Source organism: Danio rerio, chromosome 4 (assembly GCF_052040795.2).
Source record: "Danio rerio strain M-AB ecotype USA chromosome 4, GRCz13ab, whole genome shotgun sequence".
NCBI classification, from domain to species: Eukaryota; Metazoa; Chordata; class Actinopteri; order Cypriniformes; family Danionidae; genus Danio; species Danio rerio.
In genome coordinates, this window is record NC_141024.2 from 51139806 (window position 1) to 51159130 (window position 19325).

General features: G+C 36.8%; 1 non-coding gene across 1 annotated transcript; it reads left to right on the forward strand.

Moving 5' to 3' along the window:
• The first annotated feature begins 13635 nt into the window (after positions 1 to 13635).
• Positions 13636 to 13717, forward strand: trnas-cga (transfer RNA serine (anticodon CGA)). The gene has a single exon. It is a non-coding gene; the product is annotated as a tRNA-Ser (tRNA).
• Positions 13718 to 19325: the final 5608 nt, after the last annotated feature.

Below are 19325 nucleotides of genomic sequence, written 5' to 3' on the forward strand. Positions count from 1 at the left end.
GTAATACACAAGTTGTGTTGAAAAGACAAGTTAATGAGGCATAGATCAATCAATATAGCAAGCCGCTGTTAAAATGCTGGAATGTGAATTTAGACATACAGTATGTTGTAGATGCATATGCTTGTGTTGTTTATATAATTTCCTACATATCAAAGTCAGAAAGGGAGATAGGATTGTTGTTGAGTAATGCCCAAAGGGAAGCACGTAAAGATGGAAATGTTAGTGCAAAAGAGGCACTGAAAAATTTAGGCAGTGCTTATTTACATAACAGAGATGTGTGTGCTCAAGAATCAGTATATAGGTTAACAAACATACATCTGAAGGAGTGTTCCAGGAAAGTTGTGTTTGTTCCAACAGGCGATTATATCATTAAAATGAGCCTTCCTTTAAATGTGTTAAGAAATAAAGCAAAATCAAATAGCCTAACAACAAAAGACATGTGGATGACAAGCATAGTAGATCGCTATAAGAATAGACCAGATGATTTAAATGATATATGTATGGCAACATTTGCATCAGAATATCGCATTAAGTAAAAATGAAAAATCCCAAAGTTCACTTAAATTGAAGAATGGTTGTGGTTTTATCACTAAAAGAACACGAACACAGCCTGCAGTGGTTCGTTATGTGCGTTTTTCTGAGGAAAAAAATCCAGAAGCATTTTTTCAAAGTATTCTGCAGTTGTTTTTGCCATACCGTGTAGATTTGCAGCTAAAGCCACCAAACTGTAATACATTTGAAGAGTTTTACAGAAATGGTCATGTGACATTTAATGATGGCTCAAGTCATTCAGTCAAGTCAGTTGTAGATTTAAACAGAAAGAACTTTGAAATGGAGGCAGATGAATTGGACAATGTAGAAGTTGTAATTATTAGTACTGGTGTAATAGAAGATGGCTGGTGTGAGTTGTGCCCAGAGCAAGAGTTAGAGCGTTTACTTTGCATTGATGAAATGAAAGACAAATTACAGAAAGTGGAAGAACATGAGGAACATATTCCAGATTTAGCATCAGAAGGAAATCAGAAGGTTGCACATTTGGAAAAGAAAAATAACATAATGTGTAGAAGAGATGGCTTGGCCTTAATAAGATCTTTAAACGAAACACAGTTATCTATTTTTTATGAAATAAGACAATGGTGTTTGGTAAGGTAATGGGCAAAAATCCCAGCCCATTACATTTATTTATTACTGGTGGTGCAGGGACAGGAAAAAGCCATTTGAGGATACTGTCTACAGTGTGTCGTCATCCTGATAATATTAGTGTTTTGTTAACTGTTCCTACTGGAATTGCAGCATGTAATTTGCATGCAGCAACCATTCACAACACATTTAGCATTGGGAAAGATGTTCGATTACCATACACCCCTTTAGGTGAAGAGAAGCTTAATTGTCTGCGTGCTAAATATTGTGATCTACAGATTTTAATAATTGATGAAATATCAATGGTTGATCACAATTTATTAGCTTATATTTATGGCAGACTTAGGCAGATTAAACAAACTGGTGACTTCTCCCCCTTCGGGAACACAAGCATCATTGCTGTTGGAGATTTTTTTCAGTTACCGCCAGTGAGAGGGAAACCCCTGTATGTTGATGACGTGCTAGGTATTAACCTGTGGTCTTCTCTTTTTTTAATTGTAGAATTGAAGACAATAGTTAGACAGAAAGATGAAACATTTGCAAAGTTATTAAATAGAATACGAATTCGAACAAAAGTGACACCAATGTTAAAGACTGACATTGATATTTTGAAAAAATGTGAAACAGGCGAAGTCAGCACAGCTCTGCATATTTATCCTACAAACAAACAAGTAAATGAACATAACCTTCAGCAGCTATTTAAATCTTGTCCTGAACATTTTGAGATAGATGCTCAAGATTTTGGACATAATAACAAGACAGGTAAACTTGAGTTGAAAAGTGGCCATCATGCCAAATCTTTTAATACATGCTTAGAAGAAACACTGTTTTTAGGAGATGGTGCTCATGTAATGCTATGTAAAAATGTAGATGTAATAGACGGCCTGGTTAATGGGGTGTGTGGCGAATGTAGTTTTTCCTAGCGATAACAACAAGTTCCCTCAAACAGTATACGTAAAGTTTGATGACATTCAGGTTGGCGCACAAAGAAGAAAATGCTCTGGATTTGCTTCTGCAGTTGAAATAGGTTCTGTAGGTATCAAACCAGAAGAGGAAAGAGTAAACAGTAAAGGTGTATTGCGACGACAATTTCCTCTAAAACTTGCTTGGGCTTGTACAGTACACAAAGTACAAGGAATTAGTGTTGATAATGCAGTAGTCTCTCTTAAAAAGATATTTGCACCTGGACAGGCATATGTTGCTTTAAGCCGTGTTAGATCTGTGTCAGGTTTGATTATTGAAGATTTTAAAGAAAAGGCTATATACTGTAAAGACAGCATTAAGGATGCAATTCAAAGCATGCCTAAATTCTTTATTGGAAATACATCATACCCTAAAGTGGATACCCAACCATTCAGTATATTTTTAATGAATGTACAAAATTTAAAACAACATTTAGCAGATTTGGTTTTTCGTACTCAGCATTTGCAGGCTGATTGCATTGCTGTTACTGAAACATGGTTACCTGCAGATACCTTATCAGAAGCTGTACACATTGATGAGTACAGTTTTCATAGTCAACCACGAAGTTTCTTACCATTCCAGTATTCCAATATTAACAGAATTACAAACTCAACAACATGGTGGTGTTGGAATTTATTTATCAAACAAGTTGTCAATTAATATCATCCAGATACCAAAAGTGAATTTAGAATGTGTTGTATGTAACTGTATTACATACAACATATTAACAGCAGTTATTTATCGGCCACCAACATATCCCATGTCTCTGTTTAAAGGAAATCTTGGTAAATTACTGGACTTTCTAGAACCCATAAACAGTACGATTGTTGTCTTGGGAGATTTCAATGACAACATATTTAAATCATCAACTATTTGCAAATTTATGACAGAAAGAGGGTTTGTTCAACATGTCACACAAACCACAACAGAAAAAGACTCATTAATTGATCATGTATATGTAAAAACAGCATATTACAATGTTGAAGCAATTGTGCTTCCGACACATTTTAGTGATCATGAGGGTATTTTATGTTCTTTAACACCTAATACTTTTAATGTTGATGAGGGAGAATTTGATCAGTTGTTGGATTAGCTGTTCTGCTTTATTAAGCAGATAAGGCAGAAAGTGCATACAGAGTTGACTCTGCCGAGAAAATATTGCAGGTATTGCAGTGCTTCTTCACTGCAAGGTAGAAATGTTACAGGTTAAACGCATTTGTTAGACGTAGAAAGTAAACAGAAATTTACATCCTAGAAGTGCAAATTTAGCTTTTACAGTTATGATTTTTTTTTCCTGCATTGCAACAACATGTTTACATTTCAACATTTAATCATTCTTGCCTCAATTAGTACTTATTTTAAATTGCACCATTTGTGTTATTAATTTATATATATATATATATATATATATATATATATATATATATATATATATATATATATATATATATATATATATAAATTATTCTGTAAAAATACTGACTAGCACTCAACATTGAAACATATTTGAAACTAAAAGCCCAGTGTAATATTTATATTTGGCACCTTGTCTTTAAAATTATCAGTGTAAAATTAGGTAACAACTAAGATTTGAATATACTATTACATACAAAATAATTTTTAGAAGTTATTTTGCACTTAAGAGAGTAAAAAAATATGGAGCACTAGTTTGACAGACAGTTGACACAAAATGTTATGAAATTAATTTATGAATTATTATTATGAAGTAGATATTTTGCACTTAAAAAATTTAAGATAATTACTTGACAGACATAATAAGACAATTATTTTCCTAAGATTTGGACATAACATTATACAAAATAATCAACCATTGAATATAATATTATATAAAATTGCTTTATATATTTTGTATAGACAAAATCTATATTTAAATATAGCATTATATCTAAACATTTTTATGAACAATATTTTGCACCAAAAAAGCAAAAGACACTGGTAATGGTACTCCTGGTTTACTGGGATGGGGTTCAATTCCCTGCAGTGTCCTTGCTTGTTGTAACAACTACATACATTATATTATTATTGTTACTACATTTATAATGAATGGGATTACAAATTTAATAGTTTGGATCACATTACAATGCGATTTTAAAAAAAAAAACCCATCTCTGGGAAACATCCACACAAACACACACTCATACACTACGGACAATTTAGCCTACCCAATTCACATGTACCACATGTCTTTGGACGGTGAGGGAAACTGGAGCACCCGGAGGAAACCCAAGTGAAGACAGGGAGAAGATGCAAACTTCACACAGAAACGCCAACTGAGCCAAAGTTCGACCCAGCAACCTTCTTGCTGCGAGACGACAGCACTACCTACAGCACCACTGCCTCGCCCACCACTGAATATATATTTTTAAATACAATTTTTAATACTAAGTTGTTCAACAACATCATGTAAAAATCATTTTTGCTACTGTTGCTAATAATGCTAAATATATAAGTTTACCATCATAAACTTGAATTAAAACAACATATTATTATGTTTAAATTTTTGCACATGCACTCAATGTGTGATATATTACACTTGCAGAGATGGCAAGGAAGTGACACAAATAGAGTTATAAAATAACATACAAACATGTTTTGTACATATTATAAATATGAAAAAAATATTGCCATCAATTTAGCTAAACAAGCAATATGGTGAGCAGACAGTGAACTGAACATAAATGATTTATTGTCAACTTTCATTTATTGACTTCCAGCAAAAATAAATTAGTCTGACAAATATAAAATAACACCACAATGTTGCTGATTTGTAGCAAACTTGCTTCTCACAGTAGGTGACGCTGTTACTGTAACTGAACTTTGGCATACAATTATTTTTAGGAGAAGAGTATTATCAAACGTGAACTCTGAGGCAGATAGGACATTGTGTGGTTGACTGAATGAAAGATGACTGAAAGGGCACGTAATAAAGTGTATAAACGGCACTATTGAACTATTTTCCTCATGCAATTTTGAAATCTATAAAACAGTGGGTCACATTAATGTAAGCTGACAAATTAAAAAGAATGCCACATTACTGATTTATGCCAAAAATCCTTCTGTCAGCAGGTGGCGCTATGACTGTGACTCAAGATGGGCATGTAGATGTCTTGAAGAGAGGAATTTAATCAACGATGTTAATTTTTAGGAAGATCAGACATTGTGTGGCAGAGATATATGCCAAACTACCTTTTGCCAGCAGGTGGTGCTATAACAGACTCAATATTGTTGTGTGGATGTGTTCAGGAGATGACTATTATCCACCATGTGAAGTTCCAGGCTGATCGGACATTCCATGGCTGAGTTATAAGCCAAACTACTTTCTGCCAGCAGGTGGCACTATGACAGACATAATATTATTATGTAGATGTGTTCAGGAGAGGACTTTTATCCACCATGTGAAGTTTCAGGCAGATCGGACATTGTGTGGTTGAGTTATAAGCCAAAATTATCTCTGTCACTAGGCGGCGTTATGACTGACTCAATATTGGCATGTATATGTGTTCAGGAGAGGACTTTTATCAACCATGTAAAGTTTCAGGCTGATCGGACAATGTGTGGATAAGTTATAAGGACTTCCCGTTCCATGGCGAAGCGTTGAGGTTTGTCATGCCGCCACGGACATGCCCCTCTGCAAAAACTCTAGATCTTCACAATATATCATCGCTAGAGCTTTCAGATGACACTACCCAATTTTGGTGCTGATACGATAAAATTTGTGGGAGGAGTTTGTTACAGTGTAAATCATGTCATTTCCTGTGACCAGCAGGTGGCGCTATAACTGTATCTGGATATCGGCATGTAAACGTGTTCAGGTCAGGACTCTTATCAAACGTGTGAATTTTGAGGCAGATCGGATAATGCATGCCTGAGTTATAGCGACTTTCTGTTTTGTGGCGAATTCAAAGTTTGCGAGGCCGCCACGGACACGCCCATCGGCGAAAACTCTAAAGCTTCGCAGTTTAACATCGCCAAGGCCTTTAGATGACAAAACCTAAATTTGGTGTTGATCGGATAAAATCCCTAGGAGGAGTTCGTTAAAATACAAAGCCTGGAAATGGCAAAACGCTACTTTTCCATCGCAGGAAGTTAAAAATATCTGACTTCCTGTTGGGTTTGAGTTATGGCTCCAAGAGACTTTTTTGTATGTTTTGGCATGTTTGAAGTGTGTGCCAATTTTCGTGCATGTGCGTTATTTGTAGATTGGGGGCTCGTCCATTTAATTTTAATAGGTGGCGCTGTCGAGTCATTTTGCCACGCCCACTTCCGAAACCCATAACAAATGTAAATTTTCGCCACTTCTGAGGCGTGTGCCGCCCGGTGGCCTCAGGAGGACAGAGAACAGCGAACAATATTAATTTAAGCCGATATATATATATATAAAAAACTTGACAAATTACACATTTATGCAAAACTTCCTCCTGTCAGCAGGTGGCGCTATGACTGTGCCTCAAGATTGGCATGTAGATGCCTTCAGTAGAGGAATCTTATCAACCATGTGAATTTTCAGGCAGATCGGACATTGTTTGGCTGAGTTATATGTATTTTCCTGTTGCCAGCAGGTGGCGCTATAACCGTGACTCGATATTGGTATGTAGATGTCTTCAGGAGAGGATTTTAATCAACCATGTAAATTTTTAGACAAGTGAGACAATGTGCTGCTGAGGTATAAGCCAAACTTCCTGTTGCCAGCAGGTGGCGCTATGACTGACTCAATATTGCAATGTGGATGTCTTCAGGAGAGGAATTTAATCAACCATGTGAAGTTTCAGGCAGATCAGACATTATTTGGCTGAGTTATAAGCCAAACTACCTTCTGCCAGCAGGTGGCGCTATGACTGACTCAATAATGTTATGTGGTTGTGTTCAGGGGATGACTTTTATCAACCATGTGAAGTTTCAGACTGATTGGACATTGTGTGGTTGAGTTATAAGGACTTCCTGTTCCATGGCGAAACGTTGAGGTTTGTCATGCCGCCACGGACACGCCCCTCTGCAAAAACTCTAGATCTTCACAATATATCATCGCTAGGGCTTTCACATGACACCACCTAAATTTGGTGTTGATACGATACAATTTGTGGGAGGAGTTTGCTACAGTGTAAAACATTTCATTTCCTGTCACCAGCAGGTGGCGCTATAACTGTATCTGGACATCAACATGTAAACGTGCTCAGGTCAGGACTCTTATCAAACGTGTGAACTTTGAGGCAGATTGGATAATGCATGCCTGAGTTATAATGACTTCCTGTTTTGTGGCGAGTTGTCAAAGTTTACGAGGCCGCCACGGACACGTATATTTCCTCCAATTCTCCCATTCCCTCTTTTTGACTATTTTCTAACATTTTTAAATCCATTACTGGTTGAGGCAGAACCCACAGAGGTACAGCAGGTAGTCTGGGAGATATACTTAACTCTTTAAATGTTCACTTCCTCTACTAAATCTTCCACTATCCACCCAAAACTGTTACATTCACTTTTTCCATACTCCTAGCATTTCTGTAATACCTTAGTTGTAGGGTGAGACTCCTCCTGCTCCATTAGATTAACCCAATAAACTGCCGTTAACTGTTTCCTCCTGAAACTAAGAGGCATTTCTCCTACTTCAACTTGAAGTGCTGACACAGGTGATGATCGGATCGCCCCACAACAAATCCTTAATGACTTTCTAACTTCTCTAGATGAGTCTTTGCTGCTCAACTGTACACAGCCGTAATCCAACACTGATCTAATCAGTGTAAAATATATACTTTTTAAAGCCAATCTGTCTGCCCCCCAGACCTGCCCAGCTACACATCTCATTATGTTCAGAACCTTTTTGCATTTATCTTCCATCCTTTAATGTTCATTCCATGCAAGTCTATGATCTAGCCACATACCTAAAAAAATCTTATTTTTGATACCCGTTCTAGCTGTTAATTATATTATTTTAACTTCAAATTTGTTCCTTTACTTTTTTTTGTAAACAAGACCACTTGCGTTTTTTCACTGAAAACTTGACACCCCATTTAAATGACCACTCTTCAACCTTGTTTAATGACTCTTGCATTTTCCTCATAATATAATCTATATCTCATCCCCTAAACCACAAAGCTCCATCATCCGCAAACGAAGACCTACTTATCCCCCATCTACTTTCTCAAATACATCATTAATCATTATAATGAAAAGCAACGGGCTTATGGAACTCCCTTCAGGGGTACCATTCTCTGTCAATTGTTTTGGTGTTATAAATTCTCCTACTTTTACCTTAATTGATCTCGCTTGCAAAAATGTTTTAAGCCAACTAAACAATCTCCCTTCTCCACCCATATTTTCCATCACGCCATACCATATCATAGGCCTTTTCAATATCAAAAAATACTGCTCCCACTGATTCTTTATTCATTAATGCTTTTCTTATTTCTGTCTCCAAACATACCACTGGATCCATAGTCCCCAAAATTGCTTCTCTCCATACCTTGTTGTAAATATCTAACATAATATTCAAAGCCTTGTCACTTAAATGTTTAATTATAGTGTAAATTACTTTATCTAAACCAGGGGAAAATTCTTTTACTCTGTTTGTAACTCTTTATAGTTCTGCCATTTCCAACGGAACATCCAAAACACTGCCTGTTTCTTCTTTCCGTTGCTTTATCATAGGTTTACTTTATAACACCTCCTCCCTGATCCTTACTCTATCCTCACACAAATTTCTAGAGGAGTTTACTTTGGTGAATGCTTCTCTTAGCATCATAGCCTTTTCTCTGTCATTCACCACCATCACGTTTCCTTCTTTGAGCACAGGAATTTCCACATCTTTTCTAATTCCTCTCATTTTTTAAATCATATTACATATTTCCTCTTCTGGTGTACTTCTTCCTATTTTGTTACAAAATTCCTTCCAGTATTCTTTTTTGTTTTCCTTAATACTCTAACTTCTGCTTGAACAGCTTTATATTCCATTAAACTTTGAAAGTTATGTGAATTTCTCATTTTTTTTAATCCCTTTTTCTTTTTATGACTTCTCTGCATTTCTCATTCCACCAAGGCACTATCTTCCTCTCCCTTCCCCCTTACTCTTTAGAATATATTGTTCTGCTGCCTCCATAATTATTGCTACTACTCTGTTGTTTATTTCATCATTGTCAGATATCTCCATTTAATCCAGTGTTTTTAACCCTTCTTCACTAACTGGCATAAATTCTTCCCAGTTTGCTTTTTCATAAATTCATCTCCCACCAATCTTGGCACAAGACTGAGTGTGTGAGCTGCTTATATGAGTGAGTTTGGTTCATCAGTGTGATGTGCTGCAGGTGTGTCTGGCAATCAGTGTTTGTGCATGACGTCATGGTTTGAAGTCCGGTGACGGTGACCTCTGCTGGCCAGCGAGGGGAATGACTGGGACCGAGTCAGTGACATTACAGGTCAGCTGCATCTTGTGTTAACCATACTCCTAAGTATTTAAGGGAGTTTAGTTTACAATTAATATTTAATTTATGTTAAAGTTTATTGTTTGGTTGTAGCCAAATTATAAAATTTGAGTTTTTTGTATATTTAATTTGTACCCAGAGAGTTGTCCAAACCTTTCAAGAACAAGTAGCAGACTAGAAAGTGATTCATCTGGATTGGAGATATACTAGCACATCATCCGCATATAGAGCAATTTTATGGTCTACCTTATTAATGTTAATCCCTGCAATTGATTTTTCTTCTCTAATTGCCTGGGCTAGAGGTTCAATGTACATGGCAAACATCAGGGGAGAGAGGGGACAACCCTGCCTAGTTCCTTTTTCTAGTTTTATCTTTTTTGAAAGACAACCATTTATTTTTATCCAAGCCTCTGGGTTTAAATATCTACATTGAAAGCTTCTAACTGTATTTTTGGTAATCGAACTATCAAACATTAAATAAATATTCCCAATTTACACAGTCAAAAGCTTTCTCTGCATCTAGGCTAACTAAAATTGCTTTAATACGATCTTTTTTAATTTGTCGTATTGCATGAAGTGTCCTTCCTATATTATCTTGAGTCTGCCGTCCTCTAATAAACCCTGTTGGATCTATGTCTATCAAATCAGGTAAAAATGTTTCAAGTCTCTTGGCTAAAATAAAGGCAAATAATGTATAGTCTACATTTAAAACAGACACAGGTCTAAATGAACTACAAAGAGTTTTATCCTTCCCCTCTTTAGGTATGACTGAGATAATTGCTTCCCTCCAAGAAGGGGGAATTTCTGCCTCTTTAAGTGTCCAATTAAATGATGATATAAGAAGAGGTGAGATCTCTTTTTTAAATATTTTCAACCATTCAGAAGGTAGACCATCATTGCCGGGTGTTTTATTATTTTTAAGATTATTTATAGCTTTATCTAATTCCTCCTCTGTAATTTCTTTTGTTAGGAGACTATTTTGTTCTCGTCCAATACAGGGAAGATCAAGAGAATCCAAAAAAGCTTTAATTGATGTATTATTTACCTGTGTCTGTTGTGAGTATAAAGATTTATAATAGGTTTCAAATGCCTCTTTAATTTTATCCAGACTATACAATATTTTTCCTGAGTTGGGGTCCTTTATCTTATGAATTGAAACCTTTTGTTGTTGTTTTTTAAGTTTCCATGCTAGCCTTTTTGTTGCTTTTGGTCCCGTTTCATAAAAGGCTTGTTTTTAGAATTGTAATTTTTCCTCTATGTCCTCGCTTAATTTTGGCTTTGAATTCCCCTTTTTAGGTTTTGCCCCATTCATTTTGAAGTCGTCTAGTGCAAAGCTCACTTGAATTGGTAAAAGTATGAGGGCTTTTTGAACACATTGACCGGGAGAGTACGTTCTATGCTGCCATCTTACCGCTCACCCAACCGGAGGTCCTGGACTATGGCATTTATGTATGTATTTGCAGCTATTTTCAGTAAAGGTGAAATTAAAGTTTGCAACAACATCCTTCAAAACGCTAAGAGGGTGCGAGTAAAAAAAACTTACAAGAAAGCACCAGGCTCTGTCAAATGCCAGAGTGCAAAAGCGACAAGGATGGGATTCAAACCCACGCATGCAGAGCACAATGGATTAGCAGTCCATCACCTTAACCACTCGGCCACCTTGTCACATACTTTCCTTTCTTGTATGATGAATGCTGGACTGTGGCACATAATTGTATATGTATGTTTCTGCAACTATTTTCAATAAGATGACTTTCAGTTTTGCCGTATGAACGACAGAGCATATGAACGACAAGAATGGGATTCAATAGATTCAGCTACCTCGTCATGTATGTACTCAATTTCCTGATGGGGGCTGGACTATGGCATTTCTGTATGTATTTGCAGCTATTTTCAGTAAAGATGACATTAAATTTTGCAACAACATCCTTCAAAACGCTAAGAGGGTGCAAGTAAAATAACTTCAAAAGAAGCACCAGGCTCTCTCAAATGCCGGATAATACAAGCAACAAGGATGGAATTCGAACCCACGCGTGCAGAGCACAATGGATTAGCAGTCCATCACCTTAACCACTCGGCCACCTCATCACATCTTTACCCCCTTCTCTGGTGGAGGCTGGACTGTATTTGTATATGTATGTTTCTGCAACTATTTTTCGGTAAGATGACTTTCAGTTTTTCCATATGAACGACGGAGGATATGAACGACAAGAATGGGATTCAATGGACTCGGCCACCTCGTCATTACTGATGGGGGCTGGACTATGGCATTTCTGTATGTATTTGCAACTATTTTCAGTAAAGATGACATAAAATTTTGCAACAACATCCTTCAAAACGATAAGAGCGTGCGAGTAAAACACCTTCCACAGAAGCACCGGCCTCTTTCAAACGCCAGAACAAATGAGCGACAAGGATGGGAAATGCCAACTGACCCAGCTGAGGCTTGAATCGGCATTTTTCTTGCTGTAAGGCGATTGTGCTACCCACTGTGGCATAGCGTCACCGACATTGAAATGAAATGTTACATTTTATATTGTTGAAAAAGATATCAATATTAAAAAATGTCTATATTAAATGTGAAATATATTTATTTGTTTACATATAGTTGGTGAAACACTTTTCGGTGTTTATTAAACTCATCTGGTCATCGTCTGTTTCTTTTAAAGTCTTTAAATTTAATATTAAGCCTTGAAGGACAAATACTTAATTTAATTCATAGGGCATATAATTAAATAAATATGATTCAATAATTCATGTAAAGCATACAATGTCATAAATATTAACATATTAATTAAATAAAACTAACATCTGCACTGGGAAAAAAAAATATTTAGCCCAGCTTTGTAAGCTTAATTTGAACAAGAAAAATATTCATCCTAAAACATGAAATAAATTTTATAGATACCAAAATTTTACTTTCTCAAGTATCAACATATTGTTACAACACCAACTTATACATTTTTTATTGTATTTCTTAAAAAGTAAAGCTTCAATGAATGATCTGGCAGATAGAACCTCATAATTCCAAGTAGAAAATGACTTCAGAATGAGAAGGTTTTATCTGCATTTACCGTGTTTTTTTACTCCAATTTGTAAGTGCAAAGTAACTTTGTCATGACAGAGACCCTAAGAGTTCTCTAAATGCAAATGATCAATGTATGAAAGAGAAATGCTAAACACATATTGTTTGATATATGGAATGCAAAAACTTTTAAGCTTAATATCACAAAGTCATTCAGAACGCAGATAGAACCTTATAATTCTAAGGTGACGATTTGCCAAACCTATTTTACACAATCTCATTTCGCTTAATGAACAGTTTTGTCTTAAAATGTAATCAAAATTCTCTAAAACGGGACTTTTCCACCAAGCTCTCAAATTTTGCCATATTTCCTTCTTTTCGATATTGGGATATAATCTTTTCCAGTACTCTTCTGCTTTGGGTGTAACAAACACGTCTTTAGATAAGCAAGAATAAAACATTTTCAGTATACCATCTTTGAAAGCATATTGATTTTCTTTAAAGTTAATCACCCTTCCTTCATCGCTGTGCATTTCCAATTTATTCTCTATCTTTGACAAGAGTTATTGAAAATCAATTTACTAACTTGAAAAAAAATAGACCGAAAGAATAAAAAAAATTATAGAAAACAACAGAAAGACCTTCTGCAGTTGCTATTGATCTATTTAATGTCTCCTACATGACATGGAGTCCAAAATATTGTGTTGTACTGATGTCTACACCTACAACAACCATAAACCCAACCTCAAAGTAACCTGTCATGTTTTAGCAACATCTACACCAACCACAAGCCTAAACCCCACCTCACGGTAAACTTTTGTGTACCCTAAAGGTCTGCACCGACCACAACCCTTAACCTTGACTACTTAAAAAGCTTAGCCATGGAGCCTGGATAGCTTAGTCGGTAGAGCATCAGACTTTTAATCTGAGGTTCCAGGGTTCAAGTCCCTGTTTGGGCATATAAGACCCTTTTTGTGGAGCCACAGCTTTTGCGGTTGAGCAATCGCTTGCCGGAAGTTTCATCTGGATGCACCACACCACACGTGTGCTAGCCATGAGGACATGGCAGTACATGTAGTTGTGGCCGAGTGGTTAAGGCGATGGACTCGAAATCCATTGGGGTCTCCCCACGCAGGTTCGAGTCCTGCTGACTACGTGCTGGCAGTGCGCAGTATTTTAATTTGCGACCTTCCTTGATTGTTAACAAGTCCATTGTTTCTTGTGAAAATGGATGTGATGGTAGGGAAAAGCCACAAAAATAAATCGGCAGCCATGGTACCTAACTGCCCTGGAGGCCCTCCATTTTCAAAGACATTTGACAGAGAGTGAAGGTCCAGTGGTTGTCCCATAGCTTGCCGTGATCGTATAGTGGTTAGTACTCTGCGTTGTGGCCGCAGCAACTCCAGTTTGAATCCGGGTCACAGCAGATTTTTCAAGGTGATATTGGCATTGGACTCTGTGTTGCCATCTGTAATCTCCAGCCTCCTTTTAGTGCAGGCTGTGCTAATGGCACGTCCTGAATGTTTACGTTTCCTAAAGTGTGGAAGACCAGGGATTCGATATGAGGAACAGGACCTTTGATGCCAGCACGCTGTGTAGATAAGCATTGATCAAGTCAGGCTTCTAAGGCATGGAAGGAATCTTTTCAATTGTTAAGTCTCCATTCATTGCCACAACAACAGTAACCCCTTCTGCAGTTGCTATTGATCCATTTAATGTCTCCTACATGACATGGAGTAAAACTATTTTTTTTTACTGATGTCTGCACCTACAACAACCATTAACCCAACCTCACAGTAACCTGTTGTGTTTTAGCAACATCTACAACAACCACAAGCCTAAACCCCACGTCACGGTAAATTTTTGTGTACCGTAAAGGTCTGCGCCGACCACAACTCTAAACCTTGCCAACTATAGAAACATTGCCATGGAGCCCGGATGGCTCAGTCAGTAGAGCATCAGAATTTCAATCTAAGGGTACAGAGTTCAAGTCCCCGTTTGGACCCTTATAAGACACTTTTTGTGGAGCCACAGCTTTTGCGGTTGAGCAATCGCTTGCCGAAAGTTTCATCTGGATGCACAACACGTGTACTAGCCATGAGGACATGGCAGTAAATGTAGTCGTAGCTGAGTTGTTTAGGCGATGGAAACCTGTTGGGGACTCCCCGCTTAAAGCAAGAAGCTTCTTCTCAACCATTTACCCCAGTATGCAGAAAGTTTATAGGCTTGTTGTCTCAAGTTAAATGTCAGTACTTCCATGTCATACACCTCTTTAACAATATCATACCATTCGCCTACAGATGGAGGATCTTCCTTTAGCATTTTTTTTGTAATGGCCTTTTTGCTAGTTGTTAGTAGTGTGTTAAGAAGATACACATAATTTTATGGTATTTCTGCAAAGTAAATTCCCAGGTACATAGTTTTAAAATTACATACCAGATTCAATCTCACTATTGCATTTATCTCTTTATTTAAATCTTGTGTATAATATTACAGTCCCTAAATATGTGGAAATGATCTGCCAATACAATTTTACATTTTCTCCAGCATTCACCATTTTTTGATCTCTACTTTGAAAGTATTTTATTTTAGGTGATATAAAGAACCTGATAACATTTCTCCAAATAAATCCCCTCCATTAATCGGAATTAATTGTGATCATTTGTGTTTCCCAAAGAGTCAATCATTCCTCATTTGTTAGTATTAATTTGGCTACCCTTTCCCATTTATGTTTTGTATACATTATTGAGTGTTTCTTTGTTAATGTCAGATAGGAATAAAGTCTTGATACTAGTTTTTTTATCAACCTTCTTTTTGTAAGCATCTATAAATACCTGCACTAGTGTTGTTTTTATGTCTTCAGAATCTCTTATGCTTTTATTGAAGTAGTGTCTAACTCAGAGGTGTGGACTCGAGTCATGTGACTTGGACTCGAGTCAGACTCGAGTCATGAATTTGATGACTTTAGACTCGACTTGACAAAATATAAAAAGACTTGCAACTCGACTTGGACTTGAACATAAATGACTTGGACTTTGACTAGGACTTGCCCCTATTGACTTGTAAAGACTTGCTGCTTCCCATGAAAAGCCCAACGATAAAAAAGTATGTTGACATGGACCGCTCTCTCTCTCTCCCCGTTTATGTGTGCGTGTGTGACAGCATGCGCGCGCGTGTGTGTGAGCATGCGCGCTTTCGGCTTGACGTCCAATCAAAGCACGGTAGATTGTTTTGATTCGACAGTATCCAACGTGACTACTATGAGGCGCCGGAGTGGACAAAAGTCAAGCGAACGCAGAGAGAATTTGAATTTGAACTTGAGATCGAGCCAATACTCGCGTGCCAATACTCGCTCTCTCTCTCTCTCACATACAACATACACCTCTCTCTCTCTCTCTCTCTCTCTCTCTCTCTCTCTCGTGCATTCAGTCTCTTTGCGTTCGCTTGACTTTTGTTTACGATGGCGTCTCATACCTTTAGTGCTTTTGCTCTCACGGGATCCTCCTGTTAAACTGACCCTTCGCTAAGCCACGCCCAAAAACCGCCACCCACCAATCGCGGCTTACCAATCGTAGCTACGGGCAGAGGCTCTGTCAAGCTTTCGAGCGAGGGAAACAAGCCAAATCGTTGCGCAATTGGATTGTGAAAATCTGACACCCGCTATCCTAAAAGTTTGGACTGGGTGGTGGGATTTTTTCCCTTTTCAAAACCAAAGCCCAAGAGGAGAAATGCCAGCGTGGATCAAGCTGTGTGAGGGGCGGTAAAGGAGTTAAGCTAAGTTGGTTTTGTTTTCGATATTCACATTCAATGATAGGTGGTAATAACTCACACTCCTCTTATCCTAAACAGATCTAAACTGTGTTTCTTTTAAAAAAAAAAACAAAAAAAAAAAAACAAAGCAGGTTATGCTTCCCAGCGGTCTTTTTCTTTTTTTCCACTCGATATTATGAGCCAGGGCTCGACAATAAGGACTGCCCGATGGCCCGGGGCCAGCGTGCGAGACACTCGGGCCAGTGTACAAAATGTTACTGGCTCGATCGGGCCAGCTGCTGCCTTTTTGCCTGCCAGATCGAGCCAGAGCTGCGTGCTGCGACTGTCTGTCAATTGTGTGCAAATACAATCTTACGGTGCTTTCACACATAGACGTTTGTTTCGGAATCTGTCTCGTTTCACCCGTTAGCGCGTTTTTTTAGCATATATCCAGCAGTTGCGCTCGCTTCCGCTCCAAATCAATCAGTCCAAGATCGCCTGAATGAGACGCGGTCTCTGTCCTATTGAGCAGATCGATTGTAGCGAGAAAACAAAACAATGCAACGAACTAACGACCCAGGCTATATCACAGTGTACTATGATCGTGTAATAGCCATATATACGGCTATATGAAGAGGGAATGATGAGCAGGGCGAGATGTCATTATTACCGGTAAATGCGAAAGTGAAAGCATGCTGAAATATTACCGAGAGCTGTTTGTCCAGCCTGATCTCGGTTTATCCGTCAGGAAAATTGACCGAAATTACTATCTGTTAATTTTTCCATATTTTAATCGTATAATATGTTGTATTAGGCCTGTTGTTTTGTTCATTTCCGCACTGACAGCTCGAAAGAAAGATTTACATTGATCTGATGCAGTCTCGGTTCATCTGCTATGTCTCTCTATAATTTAAGCCTAAAATACAGAATTATAGTCAACGTTTCTTTAATAGATTGATTAATTCAATTGATCGATTTCTACAAAACCTGACAATTGAAATGAGGCTCTGTATATATGAGAAAGTCTGACCTCGATTTGTATTTGGTGACGATGTCTGTGGGTTGTTAAAATTAAAGTGCACATTTTCACTTATAAAATATTCTATACACAATACACAAAAGTTTGGGGTCAGTGTGATTAAATATGTTAAAACAAGCTTCTTCTGCTCACCAGGGCTGCAATTATTTAATCATAAATACAAATTGTGAAATGCTGCACTATAAAATAACTGTTCAAAAGTAGTTTATCATTTAATTTATTCATTTATTCCAGTGATTTTAAAGATGAGATTTCAGCTTCATTACTCCAGTCACATGATCCTTCAGAAATCACTAATATTAATTATTATTATATTTATTAATGGTAATGATAATGTTAATGTTAATTAATGATAATGTCTGGAGTAATTATTTTATTTGAAACTAAATACAATAACAAAGCAGTTATTTAAAATTTTAATAAATATTTAACAATTACACCTTTTTTACATTTATAAATATAGCCTTGATGAACTGAATAGTTTTCCTTAAACATTTTAAAAATTACCGTAAATATATATACAGATTTATTAGCCCCCTTTTGTTTTTTGTTTTTTGTTTTTAAAATATTTCCTAAATGATGTTTAACAAAGCAAAGAAATGTTGATATTTTGTCTGATAATATTTTTTCCTCTGAACAAAATCTTATTTGTTTTATTTTGGCTAGAATAAAAACATTTTTTTAACCATTTTAAGGTAAAATTTATTAGCCTCTTAAGCTAATTGTTTTTCAGACTGTCTACAGAACAAACCATCATTATACAATAACTAGCCTAATTACCCTAACCTGCCTAGTTAACCTAATTACCCTAGTTAAGCCTTTAAATGTCACTTTAAGCTGTATAGAAGTGTCTTGAAGAATATCTAGTAAAATATTATTTACAGTCATCATGACAAAGATAAAATAAATCAGTTATTAGAGATGAGTTATTAAAACTATTATGTTTAGAAATGTGCTGAGAAAATCTGTTCTCTGTGAAATAGAAATTGGGGAAAAAAATAAACAGGGGTGCTAATAATTTAGGGGGACTAATAATTCTGAAATCAACTGTGTGTGTGTGTGTGTGTGTGTGTGTATACACACACACACACACACACACGCACATTCAAATAGCGATTAACTTCTTTTTTTTTTTTTTGGTGGGGCCAGTGAAAATTTGGGCTGGGCAAGTAAAAATCAGAACCACTGGCCCGATCGGGCCAGTAGAAAAAATCCTTAGCATTGAACCCTGTGAGCACTGCTTAGTTTAAACCCTCGCTATTGTAACGCATATAAATACATACACTAATATTTGCTGGTAGGAAAAATCTATTTGTTCACTTCTGTTATTTATACTTTAATGTGCATTTCAATTTTTTTCTTCCACTTAACTGCAAATTTTAATAAAAACTGGATAAAGAGCACACAAACATGCTGACAGTAATAGGTACTGTACACTGTTATGGGTCAATGATGCTAATATTCGGCACAAATCTATCAGTTTCTTAGGTTATTAGATTATTTTATAATTTCACCTCTCCTGCTGTGCATGAACTATGCTGTTGAATGTTCAGCGTATGAGGTGGCTAGGCTAATCTTGCTTCAATTTTGATAAAATTATTTTCTAATCAGTTGCTATTATGTTGTGAATATACCCCTGTAATGTATACTGCAGTCCTCTTTTGTCTGGCTTTCTCAGATATCTCACCTGTTTGCCAAAAATGACTAATTAAATCCTTGGGAATGTCTGACACCAGCGCATACACACTGTAATAGATGTGCCAGGCATGAAAGCTTGACAGGCGTAGCAACAGTAACTAAGGAGGGCGAGGCTTAGCGAAGGGTTATTCCAAGAATGTTGATATGGTTTCTTTCTTGCTTTACTATTTATTAACAATACACAAAAAACTAAAAGGTTAAGGTAAATTCTTTAATAAATTCTAGTGTTTTTGAGTATTATACTTGTTGTATACTTGTATTATACTTATGTTTTAGG